Source organism: Oncorhynchus nerka, linkage group LG24 (assembly GCF_034236695.1).
Source record: "Oncorhynchus nerka isolate Pitt River linkage group LG24, Oner_Uvic_2.0, whole genome shotgun sequence".
NCBI classification, from domain to species: Eukaryota; Metazoa; Chordata; class Actinopteri; order Salmoniformes; family Salmonidae; genus Oncorhynchus; species Oncorhynchus nerka.
The window spans coordinates 95,405,540-95,425,666 of NC_088419.1; the positions used below are offsets into that span (position 1 = coordinate 95,405,540).

At 44.5% G+C, this 20,127-nt stretch overlaps 1 pseudogene; it reads left to right on the plus strand.

The window, feature by feature from the left end:
• LOC115127803 (histone deacetylase complex subunit SAP130-like) overlaps window positions 1–10,460 on the plus strand; it is a 58,635-nt pseudogene extending 48,175 nt beyond the window's left edge.
• The last annotated feature ends 9,667 nt before the right edge of the window (window positions 10,461–20,127 follow it).

The window sequence follows — 20,127 nt, forward strand, 5'->3', positions numbered from 1 at the left end:
AGAACAAGTTCTCATTTACAATTGCGACCTGGCCAAGATAAAGCAAAGCAGTTCGACACATACAACGACACAGAGTTACACATGGAGTAAAACAAACATACAGTCAATAATACAGTAAAAAAAAACAAGTCTATATACAATGTGAGCAAATTAGGTGAGAAGGGAGGTAAAGGCAAAAAAGGCCATGGTGGCAAAGTAAATACAATATAGCAAGTAAAACACTGGAATGGTAGTTTTGCAATGGAAGAATGTGCAAAGTAGAAATAAAAATAATGGGGTGCAAAGGAGCAAAATAAATAAATAAATTAAATACAGTTGGGAAAGAGGTAGTTGTTTGGGCTAAATTATAGGTGGGCTATGTACAGGTGCAGTAATCTGTAAGATGCTCTGACAGTTGGTGCTTAAAGCTAGTGAGGGAGATAAGTGTTTCCAATTTAAGAGATTTTTGTAGTTCGTTCCAGTCATTGGCAGCAGAGAACTGGAAGGAGGCGGCCAAAGAAAGAATTGGTTTTGGGGGTGACTAGAGAGATATACCTGCTGGAGCGTGTGCTACAGGTGGGAGATGCTATGGTGACCAGCGAGCTGAGATAAGGGGGACTTTACCTAGCAGGGTCTTGTAGATGACATGGAGCCAGTGGGTTTGGCGACGAGTATGAAGCGAGGGCCAGCCAACGAGAGCGTACAGGTCGCAATGGTGGGTAGTATATGGGGCTTTGGTGACAAAACGGATAGCACTGTGATAGACTGCATCCAATTTGTTGAGTAGGGTATTGGAGGCTATTTTGTAAATGACATCGCCAAAGTCGAGGATTGGTAGGATGGTCAATTTTACAAGGGTATGTTTGGCAGCATGAGTGAAGGATGCTTTGTTGCGAAATAGGAAGCCAATTCTAGATTTAACTTTGGATTGGAGATGTTTGATATGGGTCTGGAAGGAGAGTTTACAGTCAACCAGACACCTAAGTATTTGTAGTTGTCCACGTATTCTAAGTCAGAGCCGTCCAGAGTAGTGATGTTGGACAGGCGGGTAGGTGCAGGTAGCGATCGGTTGAAGAGCATGCATTTAGTTTTACTTGTATTTAAGAGCAATTGGAGGCCACGGAAGGAGAGTTGTATGGCATTGAAGCTTGCCTGGAGGGTTGTTATAACACAGTGTCCAAAGAAGGGCCGGAAGTATACAGAATGGTGTCGTCTGCGTAGAGGTGGATCAGAGACTCACCAGCAGCAAGAGCGACCTCATTGATGTATACAGAGAAGAGAGTCGGTCCAAGAATTGAACCCTGTGGCACCCCCATAGAGACTGCCAGAGGTCCGGACAGCAGACCCTCCGATTTGACACACTGAACTCTATCAGAGAAGTAGTTGGTGAACCAGGCGAGGCAATCATTTGAGAAACCAAGGCTGTCGAGTCTGCCGATGAGGATGTGGTGGTTGACAGAGTCGAAAGCCTTGGCCAGATCAATGAATACGGCTGCACAGTTGCACAGTAATGTTACCGTAACCCCACCTCCACCATGGGGCTCTCTGTTCATACCATAACCCCACCTCCACCATGGGGCTCTCTGTCCATACCATAACCCCACCTCCACCATGGGGCCCTCTGTCCATACCGTAACCCCACCTCCACCATGGGGCCCTCTGTCCATACCATAACCCCACCTCCACCATGGGGCCCTCTGTCCATACCATAACCCCACCTCCACCATGGGGCTCTCTGCCCATACCATAACCCCACCTCCACCATGGGGCCCTCTGTCCATACCGTAACCCCACCTCCACCATGGGGCCCTCTGTTCATACCATAACCCCACCTCCACCATGGGGCCCTCTGTTCATACCATAACCCCACCTCCACCATGGGGCCCTCTGTTCACAACGTTGACATCAGCAAACCACTCGCCCACACAACGCCATACACGCTGTCTGCGGTTCTGCCAAATTCTCTAAAATGACGTTGTAGGCAGTTTATGGTAGAGAAATGAACATTCAATTCTCTGGCAGCATCTTTGGTGGACATTCCTGCAGTCAGCATGCCAATTGCAACGCTCCCTCAACTTGAGACATCTGTGGCCTTGTGTTGTGTGACAAAACTGCACATTTTAGAGTGGCTTTTCATTGTTCCCAGCACAAGGTGCACCTGTGTAATGATCATGCTGTGTAATCAGCTTCTTGATATGGAACACCTGTCAGGTGGATGGATTGTCTCGCCAAAGGAGAAATGTTCACTAACAGGGATGTAAACAAATGTGTGCACAACATTTTAGAGAGATGAGCTTTTTGTGCGTACGGAACATTTCTGGGATTTTTTTTTCGGCTCAAACATGGGACCAACATTTTACATGTTGCGTTTATATTTTTGTTCAGTGTGTGTGTGTATATATATATATATAGTGGGTAGAACAAGTATTTGATACACTGCCGATTTTTCAGGTTTTCCTACTTACAAAGCATGTAGAGGTGGTCTGTAATTTTTTATCATAGGTAAACTTCAACTGTGAGAGACGGAATCTAAAACAAAAATCCAGAAAATCACATTGTATGTAATTATAAGTAATTAATTTACATGTGTATATATAGGAGACTGACATCCCTCCAGGCTGATCTCTGACCTCTAACCTCTGACCCCTAGTCGAACCTGGAGCATGATGTGTATAGCAGACTGACTTCCCTTCAGGAGGGGCTAATCCCTAAGAGGTCAGGGGTCGACGACGAGCTGCACCGCATTAACGAACTCATACAGGTTTGTGGGGACAGTAAACAACATTTTAATTTATTTTTTTATTTAAACTTTATTTAGTCAAGTCAGTTAAGAACAAATTCTTATTTCCAATGACGGCCTATCAAAAGGCAAAGGGCGTCTTGTGGGGACGGGGGCCTGGAATTAAAAAAATAAAAATGAAGGTCAAAACACACATCTTGACAAGATTGACAACACTACATAAAGAGAGACCTAAGACAACAACATAGCAAGGCAGCAACACATGACAACACAGCATGGTAGCAACACAGCATGGTAGCAACACAGCATGGTAGCAACACAACATGGTAGCAACACGGCATGGTAGCAACACAGCATGGTAGCAACACAACATGGTAGCAACACAGCATGGTAGCAACACAGCATGGTAGCAACACAACATGGTAGCAACACAACATGGTAGCAACACAACATGACAACACAGCATGGTAGCAACACAGCATGGTAGCAACACAACATGGTAGCAACACAACATGACAACACAGCATGGTAGCAACACAACATGACAACACAGCATGGTAGCAGCACAACATGGTACAAACATTATTGGGCACAGACAACAGCACAAAGGGCAAGAAGGTAGAGACAACAATACATCACACAAAGCAGCCACAACTGTCAGTAAGAGTGTCCATGATTTGAGTCTTTGAATGAAGAGCTTGAGATAAAACTGTCTAGTTTGAATGATTGTTGCAGCTCGTTCCAGTCGCTAGCTGCAGCGAACTGAAAAGAGGAGCGACCCAGGGATGTATGTGCTTTGGGGACCTTTAACAGAATGTGACTGGCAGAACTGGTGTTGTATATGGAGAATGAGGGCTGCAGTAGATATCTCACATAGGGGGGAGTGAGGCCTAAGAGGGTTTTATAAATGAGCATCAACCAGTGGGTCTTGTGACGGGTATACAGAGATGACCAGTTTACAGAGGAGTATAGAGTGCAGTGATGCGTCTTATAAGGAGCATTGGTGGCCAATCTGATGGCCGAATGAGAGCACACTTCCCTGCCGATCAATAAATTACTTCTCCGTAATCTAGCATGGGTAGGAGGGTCATCTGAATCAGGGTTAGTTTGGCAGCTGGGGGGAAAGAGGAGCGATGACGATAGAGGAAACCATGTCTAGATTTAACCTTAGCCTGCAGCTTTGATATGTGCTGAGAGAAGGGCAGTGTACCGTCTAGCCATACTCCCAAGTACTTGTATGAGGTGACTACCTCAAGCTCTAAACCCTCAGAGGTAGTAATCACACCTGTGGGAAGAGGGGCATTCTTCTTACCAAACCACACCATGATCTTTGTTTTGGAGGTGTTCAGAACAAGGTTAAGGGCAGAGAAAGCTTGTTGTACAGAGTTTAAATCTGGGGAAGGGCCAGCCTAGTATAAGACTGTATCATCTGCATATAAATGGATGAGAGAGCTTCCTACTGCCTGACCTATGTTGTTGATGTAAATTGAGGAGAGTGTGGGACTTAGGATCGAGCCTTGGGGTACTCCCTTGGTGACAGGCAGTGGCTGAAACAGCAGATGTTCTGACTTTATACACTGCACTCTTTGAGAGAGATAGTTAGCAAACCAGGCCAAAGACCCCTCAGAGACACCAATACTCCTTAGCCGGCCCACAAGAATGGAATGGTCTACCGTATCGAACGCTTTGGCCAAATCAATAAAAATAGCAGCATCAAGGGCAATGGTGACATCATTGAGGACCTTTTTAAGGTTGCAGGGACACTGCCATAACCTGAGAGGAATTGCATACCAGAGAGAATACTGTAGACATCAAGAAAACCAGTCAGTTGATTATTGACAAGTTTTTCAATCACTTTTGATAAACAGGGCAACATAGAAATTGGCCTATAACAGTTAGGATCAGCTTGATTTTCTCTTTTAACCTCTCTGGGGTAGGCGGGACGCTTGCGTCCCACATGGCCAATAGCCAGGGAAAATGCAGAGCGCCAAATTCAAACACATTTCTATAAAAATCTACCTTTCATTAAATGACACATGGAAGATATCAAATTAAAGCTACACTCGTTGTGAATCCAGCCAACATGTCAGATTTCAGAAAGGCTTTTCGGGCGAAAGCGTAAGATGCTATTATCTGATGACAGCACAACAGTAAACAATTAGAGAGAGGAAGCATATCTCAACCCTGCAGGCGTGACACAAAACACAGAAATAAAAATATAATTCATGCCTTACCTTTGACGAGCTTCTTTTGTTGTTCTTTTGTCCAATATGTCCCATAAACACAAATGGTCCTTTTGTTCGATTAATTCCGTCGATATATATCCAAAATGTCCATTTATTTGGCGCGTTTGATCCAGAAAAACACTGCTTCCAATTTACGCAACGTCGCTACAAAATATCTCAAAAGTTCTGGGATAGCATCTGGGATAGTGACATTAGAAAGGGTGGGAGATGAGGAAATGGCAAGGAGGCGTGGCTGAGTCAAATAGGAATACTGACTTAATGAAGTGCTGATTTAAAGAGCTCAGCCATGTGCTTCTTGTCAGTAACAACCACATCCTCAACATTAAGGGACATGGGCTCCTTGTCAGTAACAACCACATCAACATTAAGGGACATGGGCTCCTTGTCAGTAACAACCACATCATCAACATTAAGGGACATGGGCTCCTTGTCAGTAACAACCACATCCTCAACATTAAGGGACATGGGCTCCTTGTCAGTAACAACCACATCATCATTAAGGGACATGGGCTCCTTGTCAGTAACAACCACATCATCATTAAGGGACATGGGCTCCTTGTCAGTAACAACCACATCCTCAACATTAAGGGACATGGGCTCCTAGTCAGTAACAACCACATCAACATTAAGGGACATGTGCTCCTTGTCAGTAACAACCACATCATCAACATTAAGGGACATGGGCTCCTTGTCAGTAACAACCACATCAACATTAAGGGACATGGGCTTCTTGTCAGTAACAACCACATCATCATTAAGGGACATGGGCTCCTTGTCAGTAACAAATCCTCAACATTAAGGGACATGGGCTCCTTGTCAGTAACAACCACATCAACATTAAGGGACATGGGCTCCTTGTCAGTAACAACCCATCATCAACATCAGGGACATTAAGGGATCCTCAACATTAAGGGACATGGGCTCCTTGTCAGTAACAACCACATCAACATTAAGGGACATGGGCTCCTTGTCAGTAACAACCACATCATCAACATTAAGGGGACATGGGCTCCTTGTCAGTAACAACCACATCATCAACATTAAGGGACATGGGCTCCTTGTCAGTAACAACCACATCCTCAACATTAGGGACATGGGCTCCTTGGTAACAACCACATCAACATTAAGGGACATGGGCTCCTTGTCAGTAACAACCACATCAACATTAAGGGACATTGGGCTCCTTGTCAGTAACAACCACATCAACATTAAGGGACATGGGCTCCTTGTCAGTAACAACACATCCTCAACATTAAGGGACATGGGCTCCTTGTCAGTAACAACCACATCAACATTAAGGGACATGGGCTTCTTGTCAGTAACAACCATCATCAACATTAAGGGACATGGGCTCCTTGTCAGTAACAACATTAAGGGACACATAAAAAACCACATCATCAACATTAAGGGACATGGGCTCCTTGTCAGTAACAACCACATCAACATTAAGGGACATGGGCTCCTTGTCAGTAACAACCACATCATCAACATTAAGGGACATGGGCTCCTTGTCAGTAAACAACCACATCATCATTAAGGGACATGGGCTCCTTGTCAGTAACAACCACATCCTCAACATTCAAGTAACAACCACATCAACATTAGGGACATGTGCTCCTTGTCAGTAACAACCACATCATCAACATTAAGGGACATGGGCTCCTTGTCAGTAACAACCACATCAACATTAAGGGACATGGGCTTCTTGTCAGTAACAACCACATCATCATTAAGGGACATGGGCTCCTTGTCAGTAACAACCACATCCTCAACATAAGGGACATGGGCTCCTTGTCAGTAACAAACATCAACATTAAGGGACATGGGCTCCTTGTCAGTAACAACCACATCATCAACATTAAGGGACATGTGCTCCTTGTCAGTAACAACCACATCCTCAACATTAAGGGACATGGGCTCCTTGTCAGTAACAACCACATCAACATTAAGGGACATGGGCTGCTTGTCAGTAACAACCACATCATCAACTTTAAGGGACATGGGCTCCTAGTCAGTAACAACCACATCATCAACATTAAGGGACATGGGCTCCTTGTCAGTAACAACCACATCCTCAACATTAAGGACATGGGCTCCTTGGTAACAACCACATCCTCAACATTAAGGGACATCCTTGTCAGTAACAACCACATCAACATTAAGGGACATGGGCTCCTTGTCAGTAACAACCACATCAACATTAAGGGACATGGGCTCCTTGTCAGTAACAACCACATCAACATTAAGGGACATGGGCTCCTTGTCAGTAACAACCACATCCTCAACATTAAGGGACATGGGCTCCTAGTCAGTAACAACCACATCAACATTAAGGGACATGGGCTCCTTGTCAGTAACAACCACATCATCAACATTAAGGGACATGGGCTCCTTGTCAGTAACAACCACATCCTCAACATTAAGGGACATGGGCTCCTTGTCAGTAACAACCACATCATCAACATTAAGGGACATGGGCTCCTTGTCAGTAACAACCACATCCTCAACATTAAGGGACATGTGCTCCTTGTCAGTAACAACCACATCAACATTAAGGGACATGGGCTCCTAGTCAGTAACAACCACATCAACATTAAGGGACATGGGCTCCTTGTCAGTAACAACCACATCATCAACATTAAGGGACATGGGCTCCTTGTCAGTAACAACCACATCAACATTAAGGGACATGGGCTCCTTGTCAGTAACAACCACATCAACATTAAGGGACATGGGCTCCTTGTCAGTAACAACCACATCATCAACATTAAGGGACATGGGCTCCTTGTCAGTAACAACCACATCATCAACTTTAAGGGACATGGGCTCCTTGTCAGTAACAACCACATCATCAACTTTAAGGGACATGGGCTCCTTGTCAGTAACAACCACATCATCAACATTAAGGGACATGGGCAGCTGTGAGGAGGAGGGTTTATTCTCCAGGTCTTTAACTGTTTTCCAGAACTTCTTGAGATGAGACCCACAGAGAGAGAATGTAACTAACTTTGGCCTTCCGGATAGCCTGAGTGAACTTATGTCTCATTTGCCTAAACGAGAACCAGTCAGCCTGAGTATATACAGTGGGGCAAAAAAGTATTTAGTCAGCCACCATTTGTGCAAGTTCTCCCACTTAAAAAGATGAGTATGCGTGTCCCGAGCCTTTCGCCAAATGCAATTCTTGAGGTGGAAAAATTCTAATTTTCTTTAATGGGGGTGTGTTTGTTAACAATAAAAATAAAAGGTCCAAGCGTCTTTGACAGAGGGGATCAAGCTTATTCTATACCAATTTACAGAGGCCAGGTCATGAAGGACTTAACCTCTGATACCTATCAGGATTATTTGTGAGGATATCAACAAGGGGGTTTAGCCTTTTCTGGGTGTTTGGAGTCATACCTTGTGGGATTGGTAATAATCTGAGAAAGATGTAGGGAGTCCTATTGATTTAGGACTTGGTCAGGTGGTTTCAGTATGTCCCAGTTTAGGTCACCTAGCAGGACAGATTCAGACTTAGTGTAGGGGGCCAGGAGAGAGCTTAGGGCAGGTAGGGTACAGGCCGGTGCTGATGGAGGACGATAAGCACCCAACAACAGTCAACAAAGAGCTATTTGAAAGTTTAATGCTTAAAACCAACAAATCAAATTAATTATTTGGGGACAGACTTGGTGGAGACAACCGAGCACTGAAGGTAAAGATTTGCCACTCCACCACCTTTGGAAGATCTGTCTTGCCGAAAAAGGTTATAACCAGAAAGGTTAACATCAGTATTCAAAACACTCTTTCTTAACCACATCATCATTATAGGTTAACTCATACAGGTACGTGGATTGATTGATTAAGCGATTGATTGATTGATTGGTTGAGCACCTGATGACATTTATTGTCCTTCAAGAGGAAATCCTTTTGCTCACATTACACAAAAGTCACAAGTTTATTTAGTCACAGTCACAAAGTCCAGACAATTTCAGTGCATCGATTTGTTTTTATACTCAAATAGTGTGATACTTGTGATACTTCTACAGTGTTGTCATGTAGGTCTAACTAAATGTTGGTTCTGTGTGCAGGGTAACATACAGCGTTGTAAGCTAGTGATGGACCAGGTTACAGAGGCCCGGGACACTATGATGAAGGTTCTGGACCACAAAGACAAGGTCCTGAAGCTGCTCAACCAGAACGGAGCTGTCAAAAAGTCTAACAAACTGAAACGTAAGGATCGGGCCTAGCCTGGACTTCCTGTTCCGTCACCAACGTCATGGATCTGTTCGTTACAGCGATGTGTTTTAAAACCTTTTTGCAACGGAAGAAGAAAATGTAAACGTTTCTCAGTGGATAAGTCAAGGGGGTAGTCCCTCCCTGTTTTGTTTGTTGTTGCTGCTTACGTGCCTAATGAACACGACCCACCTCTGCCCTGCCCGAACGGGAGGACAGGGGGGAAGAGCTGCTGGGAGCTAGAGGTGGAACTGTTGGTACTATGACAGCTACTCACCCCACACCCTCTTATCTCTGTCTGAGCACTGAAGCTGGATGGACAACATAACTAGAACCCTCCTGTTGCTTCAGTCAGAGCTCACTGTCTGGAGGGAATCCCTCTAGGAATATGTTCTCACTGAAGAAGACTCAACACTCTGTCATCCAAATGGCACCCTATTCCCTATATAGTGCACTACTATTGACTAGAGCCCTATGGAACCCTATATAGTGCACTACTATTGACTAGAGCCCTATGGAACCCTATACCCTATGTAGTGCACTACTTTTGACTAGAGCCCTATGGAACCCTATACCCTACGTAGTGCACTACTTTTGACTAGAGCCCTATGGAACCCTATACCCTACGTAGTGCACTACTTTTGACTAGAGCCCTATGTGTCCTGAACAAAAGTAGTGCACTACGTAGGGAATAGGATGCCATTTGGAAGACAACACTGCCTGAAGGGCCCCTTCTGTTTTGTTTGACTTTTTTTTACAGAGCTCAGGTCTATCGGTTTTCCAGTTTATTTTGGTATCATTCAGTTCAAGTTACTTCTTGTCCAAAAAAAAGCAGAGGTTGAACGGAACCTTAAGCACTTACAAACTTCAAACATGTTGTACGAATTGGTAACATCATCATATGAAAGGGGGGAAAAACGAGTCTGTAACACATCGTATGTAGTGAATGACTTTGTTCAACAATGTCTCGCTTTGGGGCGTTACTTTCACAACTACTGGCAGAAATCAAATCTTTATGACTCATCTTTAAAATATGCTATATTTATTTACAACTTCCTGTTCTGTTTCCATTTTCGGCATTTATATTGTCTTGATAAACAATGCCCATTTTTGTTTCAATATTTTTTTATATTTCTTATATTGGAAGATGGGGCTCCATCAACAGACTTAATTGTACTGTATGTGCAGAACTTTAACGATGATGAAAATATTGGCGTGGAGTGTTTTATTATTTTCAGATATTTATTTGATAATGAATGAGTTTTACATGCAGAGATGTTTTGAAATGGCTGTATTTTGAAACGAGCATAGTGGGTAATGTATTGAAATGGCTGACTAGCATAGTGGGTAATGTATTGAAATGGTAATGTATTGAAATGGCTGACTAGCATAGTGGGTAATGTATTGAAATGGCTGGGCATACTAATGTATTGAAATGGCTGACTAGCATAGTGGGTAATGTATTGAAATGGCTGACGAGCATACTGGGTAATGTATTGAAATGGCTGACTAGCATAGTGGGTAATGTATTGAAATGGCTGACTAGCATAGTGGGTAATGTATTGAAATGGCTGACGAGCATACTGGGTAATGTATTGAAATGGCTGACTAGCATAGTGGGTAATGTATTAAAATGGCTGACGAGCATAGTGGGTAATGTATTGAAATGGCTGACTAGCATAGTGGGTAATGTATTGAAATGGCTGACTAGCATAGTGGGTAATGTATTGAAATGGCTGTAACATATAATGTATTAAAATGGCTGTAATGTATTGAAGCATATAGTGGGTAATGTATTGAAATGGCTGACTAGCATAGTGGGTAATGTATTGAAATGGCTGACTAGCATAGTGGGTAATGTATTGAAATGGCTGACTAGCATAGTGGGTAATGTATTGAAATGGCTGACTAGCATAGTGGGTAATGTATTGAAATGGCTGACTAACATAGTGGGTAATGTATTGAAATGGCTGACTAACATAGTGGGTAATGTATTGAAATGGCTGACTAGCATAGTGGGTAATGTATTGAAATGGCTGACTAACATAGTGGGTAATGTATTGAAATGGCTGACTAGCATAGTGGGTAATGTATTGAAATGGCTGACTAGCATAGTGGGTAATGTATTGAAATGGCTGACTAGCATAGTGGGGCATAGTGGGTAATGTATTGAAATGGCTGACTAGCATAGTGGGTAATGTATTGAAATGGCTGACTAACATAGTGGGTAATGTTTCATGGTGTGATTGATGACCGTACATTATGCGTTTGGTTTTAGAAGGAAGTATTGTGCTTGTCGTGTAACTACAATGTCAGGAACTGATTTCTGTTCAAATTATAAGAAGTTCAATATGAAAGTGTTTTACGTGTTCGCTTTTTTTCCATTGTCTTTTTTTGTTGTTGCTAATTTTGTGGTTTTGTACTTCATAAAAACATGTTGTGCTTCTTTTTTCAGATGTTATGATCAGACACTGGGCCTGAAAATTCAGCTATTGTACATGGGTTCTCTGTTATTCTAGTAAAACTACTTCAAGGAAACGGTATTCTCAAGTCATTTTGTTTTATGTGTACTGTGAAGACGTGGATGTTCCCATTGTTGTGGAGTTGACTATATCAGGGGTTCTGAAACGCTTTGGGGACCCCTTTCGTGTCATCGCAAATTCATCAGGGACCCCCTCGTAATCAGAACACAACTCAAGTGAGATAAAAAATATAAAAACAGCCTACTGTTACTTTTCCTATGTCTGCAGTTCATGGCTGGACGAACCAAGTCCCGGGGAAACATTTGAAAAGCACGATTCTTGGCATCATAGATACAATTTTGCCATTTTTTTTTTTAAAAGTTCATTTTCTGCAATTCTACACATTTTGCCATGAGGCAGAGAGAACTTTGCAGTTGTAAAGGCCCCGTGCACTCAAAAACAGGATGTTCCTGTGTTTTATATATATATATATATATATATCCACACTATGAGATTGGAATAATACTGTAAAATGGTGAAAATGATGATAATGCCCTTTTAGTGTAAGAACTGTTTATATGTTTTGGTGGGATGGAGTTTTGACCTGCCTGGTGATGTCACCAAGTGGTAAATTAGCTAATAGACCAATAAGAAAGAGAGTTCCAAACCTCTCTGCCAATAACAACTCGTTTTCAGTTTTCCTCTCCCCATTCAGACCACTCACAGGCAGTCCTAGCAAAGTTCTTGATTGAGAAATTGCTCTAAGAAGCTATTTTTGTTTACCAGTTTAATTGAAACCAATCAACAGTTAAGGTGATTGTTTTTTTATTTAACCAGGCAAGTCAGTTAAGAACAAACTCTTATTTACAATGATGGCCTACCCCAGGGCCAAACCCTAACCCAGACGATGCTGGGCGTTCACGGCCAGTTGTCATTCAGCCTGGAATCGAACCAGGGTCTGTAGTGACGCCTCTAGGACTGAGATGGAGTGCCTTAGACCACTGCGCCACTCCGGAGCCCATTGTTACCCAGAAATGATTTGATACTGAAATAAAAAATGGCTGCTTTGTTGTTGTTTTGTTTTGAAAGCTTACAGTGCATTTATGTTTAAAGAAATTGTAAGAGTAGAACTCACTTATGTAATTGTAAGAGTAGAACTCACTTATGTCATTGTAAGAGTAGAACTCACTTATGTCATTGTAAGAGTAGAACTCACTTATGTCATTGTAAGAGTAGAACTCACTTATGTCATTGTAAGAGTAGAACTCACTCATGTCATCATGAAGTGCTTTGAGAGGCGAGTTAATGGTCATATCACCTCTACCTTACCTGACTCCCTAGACCCACTTCAATTTGCTTACCGCCCCAATAGATCCAGCCCCCTCCTGTACTCCCTGTTCACCCATGACTGCGTGGCCACGCACAGCTCCAACTCAATCACCAAGTTTGCAGACGACACTACAGTGGTAGGCCTGATTACCAATAATGACGAGACAGCCTACAGAGAGGAGGTGAGGGCCCTAGGAGTGTGGTGCCAGGAAAATAACCTCTCACTCAATGTCGACAAAACAAAGCTTTCCTGAATAACTGGGCCTGCTGGGACTGGAGAGGAGGCAGAGTGATGGTTAATCTCCTGAATAACTTGGCCTGCTGGGATTCGAGAGGAGGCAGAGTGATGGTTAATCTTTCCCGAATAACTGGGCCTGCTGGGACTGGAGAGGAGGCAGAGTGATGGTTAATCTTTCCTGAATAACTGGGCCTGCTGGGACTGGAGAGGAGGCAGAGTGATGGTTAATCTTTCCTGAATAACTGGGCCTGCTGGGACTGGAGAGGAGGCAGAATGATGGTTAATCTTTCCTGAATAACTGGGCCTGCTGGGATGGTTAATCTTTCCTGAATAACTGGGCCTGCTGGGACTGGAGAGGAGGCAGAGTGATGGTTAATCTTTCCCGAATAACTGGGCCTGCTGGGACTGGAGAGGAGGCAGAGTGATGGTTAATCTTTCCTGAATAACTGGGCCTGGAGAGGAGGCAGAGTGATGGTTAATCTTTCCTGAATAACTGGGCCTGCTGGGACTGGAGAGGAGGCAGAGTGATGGTTAATCTTTCCCGAATAACTGGGCCTGCTGGGACTGGAGAGGAGGCAGAGTGATGGTTAATCTTTCCTGAATAACTGGGCCTGCTGGGACTGGAGAGGAGGCAGAGTGATGGTTAATCTTTCCTGAATAACTGGGCCTGCTGGGACTGGAGAGGAGGCAGAATGATGGTTAATCTTTCCTGAATAACTGGGCCTGCTGGGACTGGAGAGGAGGCAGAGTGATGGTTAATCTTTCCTGAATAACTGGGCCTGCTGGGACTGGAGAGGAGGCAGAGTGATGGTTAATCTTTCCTGAATAACGGCCTGCTGGGATTGGAGAGGAGGCAGAGTGATGGTTAATCTTTCCTGAATAACGGCCTGCTGAGATTCGAGAGGAGGCAGAGTGATGGTTAATCTTTCCTGAATAACTGGGCCTGCTGGGACTGGAGAGGAGGCAGAGTGATGGTTAATCTTTCCTGGATAACTGGGACTGGAGAGGACGCAGAGTGATGGTTAATCTTTCCTGAATAACGGCCTGCTGGGACTGGAGAGGAGGCAGAATGATGGTTAATCTTTCCTGAATAACTGGGCCTGCTGGGACTGGAGAGGAGGCAGAGTGATGGTTAATCTTTCCTGAATAACTGGGCCTGCTGGGACTGGAGAGGAGGCAGAGTGATGGTTAATCTTTCCTGAATAACTGGGCCTGCTGGGACTGGAGAGGAGGCAGAGTGATGGTTAATCTCCTGAATAACGGCCTGCTGGGAGCATACAGTGCATTCTGAAAGTATTGCCTTTTTCCACATATTGTTACGTTAGTCTTATTCTAAAATTGATTAAATCATTTTTCCCCCCCTCATCAACTACACACAATACCCAATAATGACATCACAATACCCAATAATGACATCACAATACCCAATAATGACAAAGAAAAAACAGTGATGAGCTTTGAGGGTACCAAGCTCATCACTTAGCTCGGGGCCTTGGGTCTGAACCCCGCCCTGTGCAACTCGGTCCTGGACTTCCTGACGGGTCGCCCCCCATGGGGTTAAGGTTCAACTCCTACACTTCACTGATCCTCAACACAGGGGCCCACACAAGGATGTATACTCCCTGTGGCCACAACAGACGACACAACAGTGATAGGCCTGATTACCAACAATGACGAGACGGCCTACAGGGAGGAGGTGAGGGCCCTGGAGAGAGTGGTGCCAGGAAAATAACCTCTCAACGTCAACATAAAGAAAGAGCTGATCGTGGACTTCGGGAGACAGCAGAGGGAGCACAGCCCTATCCACATCGGCGGGACCGCAGTGGAGAAGGTGGAAATCTTCAAGTTACTCTGCGTACACATCACTGACGCTCTGATGCTCTGAAATGGTCCACCCACACAGACAGTGTGGTGAAGAAGGTGTAACAGTGCCTCTTCAGCCTCCTGAGCTTTGCCCCTAAGACCCTCATAAACATTTACAGATGCACCATTGACAACATCCTGTCGTGCTGTATCACTGCCTGGTACGGCAACTGCTCCGTCCGCAAGTGCAGGGCTCTCCAGAGGGTGGTGCGGTCTGCTCAATGCATCACCGGGGGCACACTACCTGCTCTCCAGGACACCTACACCACCCGATGTTACAGGAAGGCCAAGAAGACCATCAAGGACAACAACCACCTGAGCCACTGCCTGTTCACCCCGCTATCATCCAGAAGGCGAGGTCAGTACAGGTGCATCAAAGTTGGGACCGAGAGACTGAAAAACAGCTTCTATCTCAAGGCCATCAGACTGTTAAATAGTCACCACTAGCCGGCCCCCGCCCAGTACCGCCCGCCCTGAACTTAGCCACTGTCACTAGCCGGCCTCCGCCCAGTACCGCCCGCCCTGAACTTAGCCACTGTCACTAGCCGGCCTCCGCCCAGTACCGTCCGCCCTGAACTTAGCCACTGTCACTAGCTGGCTGCCACAAGTTACTCAACCCTGCACCTTAGAGCTCTGGGAAGAGTCTTGGTGGTTCCAAACTTATTTCATTTAAGAATGATGGAGGCCACTGTTCTTGGGGACCTTCAATTCTGCAAACAATTTTTGGTGCCCTTCCCCAGATCTGTGCCTCGACACAATCCTGTCTCGGAACTCTACAGACAATTCTTTCGACTTCATGACTTGGTTTTTGCTCTGACATACACTGTCAACTGTGGGACCTTGTATAGACAGGCCTTTTCAAATCATGTCCAATCAAGTGAATTTACCACAGGTGGACTCCAATCAAGTTGTAGAAACATCTCAAGGATGATAGATGGAAACATGGATTTACCTGAGCTCAATTTCGAGTCTCATTCAAAGCGTCTGAATACTTAAAAAATATAAATCAGGGATTTCAGTATTTTTTATTTTAATACATTTGCAAAAATAAAATAAAAACATGTTTTTCGCTTTGTCATTATGGGGTATTGTGTGTAGATTGATAACACTATTTAATCAGGTTTAGAATAACGTAACAAAATGTGCAAAAAGTCAAGGGGTCTAAATACTTTCTGAATGCACTCGACATACTAGTCAAAACACGTATTCTTCAGATATACTACATATTCTATCCATATACTGTCCATAATGTCCCATCCCATCACACACATTTATACAGTGGGGCAAAAAAAGTATTTCATCAGCCACCAATTGTGCAAGTTCTCCCACTTAAAAAGACGAGAGAGGCCTGTAGTTTGTTTTCATCATAGGTACACTTCAACTATGACAGGCAAAATGAGGAGAAAAAAACCCCAGAAAATCACATTGTAGGATTTTTTATGAATTTATTTGCAAATGATGGTGGAAAATAAGTATTTGGTCAATATATATATATATATATATATACAATGTAGAAAACAGTAAAAATAAAGAAAAACCCTTGAATGAGTAGGTGTGTCCAAACGTTTGACTGGTACGGTAGTGTATATATATAAAGAAAAGCAAATGTTTTGTCCATTAAAATAGCATCAAATTGACCAGAAATACAGTTTAGACATGGTTCATTGTGTTAGGTTTATAATTTTAAAAGGCAAATTTTGTTAGCACAGCTGAAAACTGTTGTTCTGATTAAAGAAGCAATAAAACTGGCCTTTGGGCCAGTTGAGTATGTGGGGCTTCGGCATTTGTGGGTTCGATTAAAGGCTCAAAATGGCCAGAAACAAAGACCTGTCTTCTGAAACTAGTTAGTCTATTCTTGTTCTGAGAAATGAAGGCTATTCCATGTGAGAAATTGCCAAGAAACTGAAGATCACGTACAACTCTGTGTACTACTCCCTTCACAGAACAGTGCAAACTGTCTCTAACTAGAAGAGTGGGAGGCCCCGGTGCACAACTGAGCAAGAGGACAAGTACATTAGAGTGTCTAGTTTGAGAAACAGACGCCTCACAAGTCCTCAACTGGCAGCTTCATTAAATAGTACTCGCAAAACACCAGTCTCAACGTCAACAGTGAAGAGGCGACTCCGGGATACTGTCCTTCTAAGGCAGAGTTGCAAAGAAAAAGCCACATCTCAGACTGGCCAATAAAAATAAAAGATTAAGATGGGCAAAAGAACACAGACACTGGACAGAGGAACTCTGCCTAGAAGGCCAGTATCCCAGAATCGCCTCTTCACTGTTGATGTTGAGACTGGTGTTTTGCGGGTACTATTTAATGAAGCTGCCAGTTGAGGACTTGGACTTGTGAGGCGTCTGTTTCTCAAACTAGACACTCTAATGTACTTGTCCTCTTTGCTCTTCCTAATATTTCTTATTTTCTTAATTCCATTATTTTACTTATTAGATTTGTGTGTATTGTTGATTTTTTTTTTACTGTTGGAGCATTTAGTCCTTTATACAAAGTGTTCTGTTTGGGGCAATTCCAATGCAACCACTCTCAATATTTTCAAGCATTGTGGTGGCTGCATCATGTTATGGGTGTGCTTGTAGTCGTTAAGGACTGGGGAGTTTTCAGGATAAAAATAATCTGAATGGAGCTAAACACAGGCAAAATCCTGGAGTAAAACCTGGTTCAGTTTGCTTTCCAACTTAAACTGGGAGATTAATTCACCTTTCAGCAAGACAATAACCTGAAACACAAGGTCAATCTACACTAGAGTTACTTATCAAGAAGACAGTGAATGTTCCTGAGTGGCCGAGTTACAGTTTTGACCTACTTGAAAATCTGTGGCAAGACCTGAAAATGGTTGTCTAGCAATGATCAACAACCAATTTGACAGATCTTGAAGAATTTCTTTAAAGATTGATGGGTAAATGTTTACAGAATCCAGGTGTGGAAAGCTCTTTGAGAATTACCCAGAAAGACTCACATCTGTAATCGTTGCCAAAGGTGCTTCTACAAAGTATTGACAAAGTATTGAGGTGCGAATACTAACTGTATTTAATTTTAAATACATTTGTAAAAACATATTTTCACTTTTTCATTATTTTGTGTGTAGATGAGTGAGAGAGAAAAAAATAACTATTTAATCCATTTATAATTCAGGTTGTAACACAATAAAATGTGGAATAAGTCCAAGGGTATGAATACTTTCTGAAGGCACTGCAGTTAACTTAATCAACATTGTTTATGATGCATTTAGTGTAGCAATCCCACTTTAATATAATGTAATTCAGATTTTATTAGGCTGCTTTTTACAGCCCTCTTTTACATGCCGTTCCTGTTACTCACAGAGGTTTGACGACACCACCTATCCTAATGCTGGAATAGAAACCGTGATGCGACAAAGAGAAAGGTTTGAGACGGGGTTGGTTGATATAAGGTATCCCTTCCTTTAGACTCAGGGTGGGCCAACTCGGGTTAGGCCTTCCTCGGGTTAGGTCTTCCTCGGGTTAGCTTTCCTCGGTTAGGTCTTCCTCGGGTTAGGCTTTCCTCGGGTTAGGTCTTCCTCGGGTTAGGCCTTCCTCCGGGTTAGGCCTTCGTCAGCCGTCCCGGTTAGGCCTTCCTCGGGTTAGGCCTTCGTGGGTTAGGCCTTCCTCGGGTTAGGTCTTCCTCGGGTTAGGCTTTCCTCGGGTTAGGCCTTCGTCGGGTTAGGCCTTCCTCGGGTTAGCTTTCTTCATCGGGTTAGGCTTTCCTCGGGTTAGGCTTTCCTCGGGTTAGGCCTTCCTCGGGTTAGGCTTTCTCGGTTAAGTTAGGCCTTCCTCGGGTTAGGCTTTCATAGGTTAGGCTTCCTCGGGTTAGGCTTTCCTCGGGTTAGGCCTTCCTCGGTTAGGCTTCCTCGGGTTAGGCTTTCCTCGGTTAGCTTTCCTCGGGTTAGGCCTTCCTCGGGTTAGGCCTTCCTCGGGTTAGCCTTCGTCGGGTTAGCCTTCCGGGTTAGGTCTTCTCGGTTAGGCTTTCCTCGGGTTAGGCCTTCCTCGGTTAGGCTTCCCTCGGGTTAGGCTTTCCTCGGGTTAGGCTTTCTCGGGATAGGCCTTCCTCGGGTTAGCCTTCCTCGGGTTAGGCCTTCGTCGGGTTAGGCCTTTCCTCGGGTTAGGTCTTCCTCGGGTTAGGCCTTCCTCGGTTAGCCTTCGGCCGGTTAGGCCTTCCTCGGTTAGGCCTTCCTCGGGTTAGGCTTTCATCGGGTTAGGCTTTCCTCGGGTTAGGCTTTCCTCGGTTAGCCTTCCTCGGTTAGCTTCCTCGGGTTAGGCTTTCCTCGGTTAGGCCTTCTCGGTTAGGCCTTCCTCGGTTAGGCCTTCCTCGGTTAGGCTTTCCTCGGGTTAGCCTTCCTCGGGTTAGGCTTTCCTCTGTTAGGCCTTCCTCGGGTTAGGCCTTCCTCGGTTAGGCTTTCCTCGGGTTAGGCCTTCCTCGGGTTAGGCCTTCGTCAGGGGGTTAGCCTTCCTCAGGGTTAGGCTTCCTCGGTTAGGCTTTCCTGGGAAAGCCTTCCTCGGGTTAGGCTTCCTCGGTTATTGCTTTCCTCGGGTTAGGCCTTCCTCGGTTAGGCCTTAACCTCTGGGTTAGCCTTCCTCGGGTTAGGCTTTCCTCGGGTTAGGCCTTCCTCGGGTTAGGGCTTTCTCTGGTTAGGCCTTCCTCGGGTTAGGCCTTCCTTGGGTTAGGCTTTCCTCGGGTTAGCCTTCCTCGGGTTAGGCCTTCGTATGAGTTAGGCCTTCCTCGGGTTAGGCTTTCCTCGGGTTAGGCTTTCCTCGGGTTAGGCCTTCGTCGGGTTAGGCCTTCTCAGGGTTAGGCCTTCCTCGGTTAGGTCTTCCTCGGGTTAGCTTTCGCCCGGAGTTAGGCCTTCCTGGTTAGGCCTTCCTCGGTTAGGCCCTCCTCGGGTTAGGCCTTCCGTCAGTGTACCTGTGCTGGGTGTTACCTCTACTGGACCTACCTGCCATGCGTTGACTGTAACTGCCCTGATTATTTCCCGTGCTGGGTGTCTGAGATCAAAGTCTTCAGGCCATAAAGGGGTGCTGGCTGTGCTGTGTTGG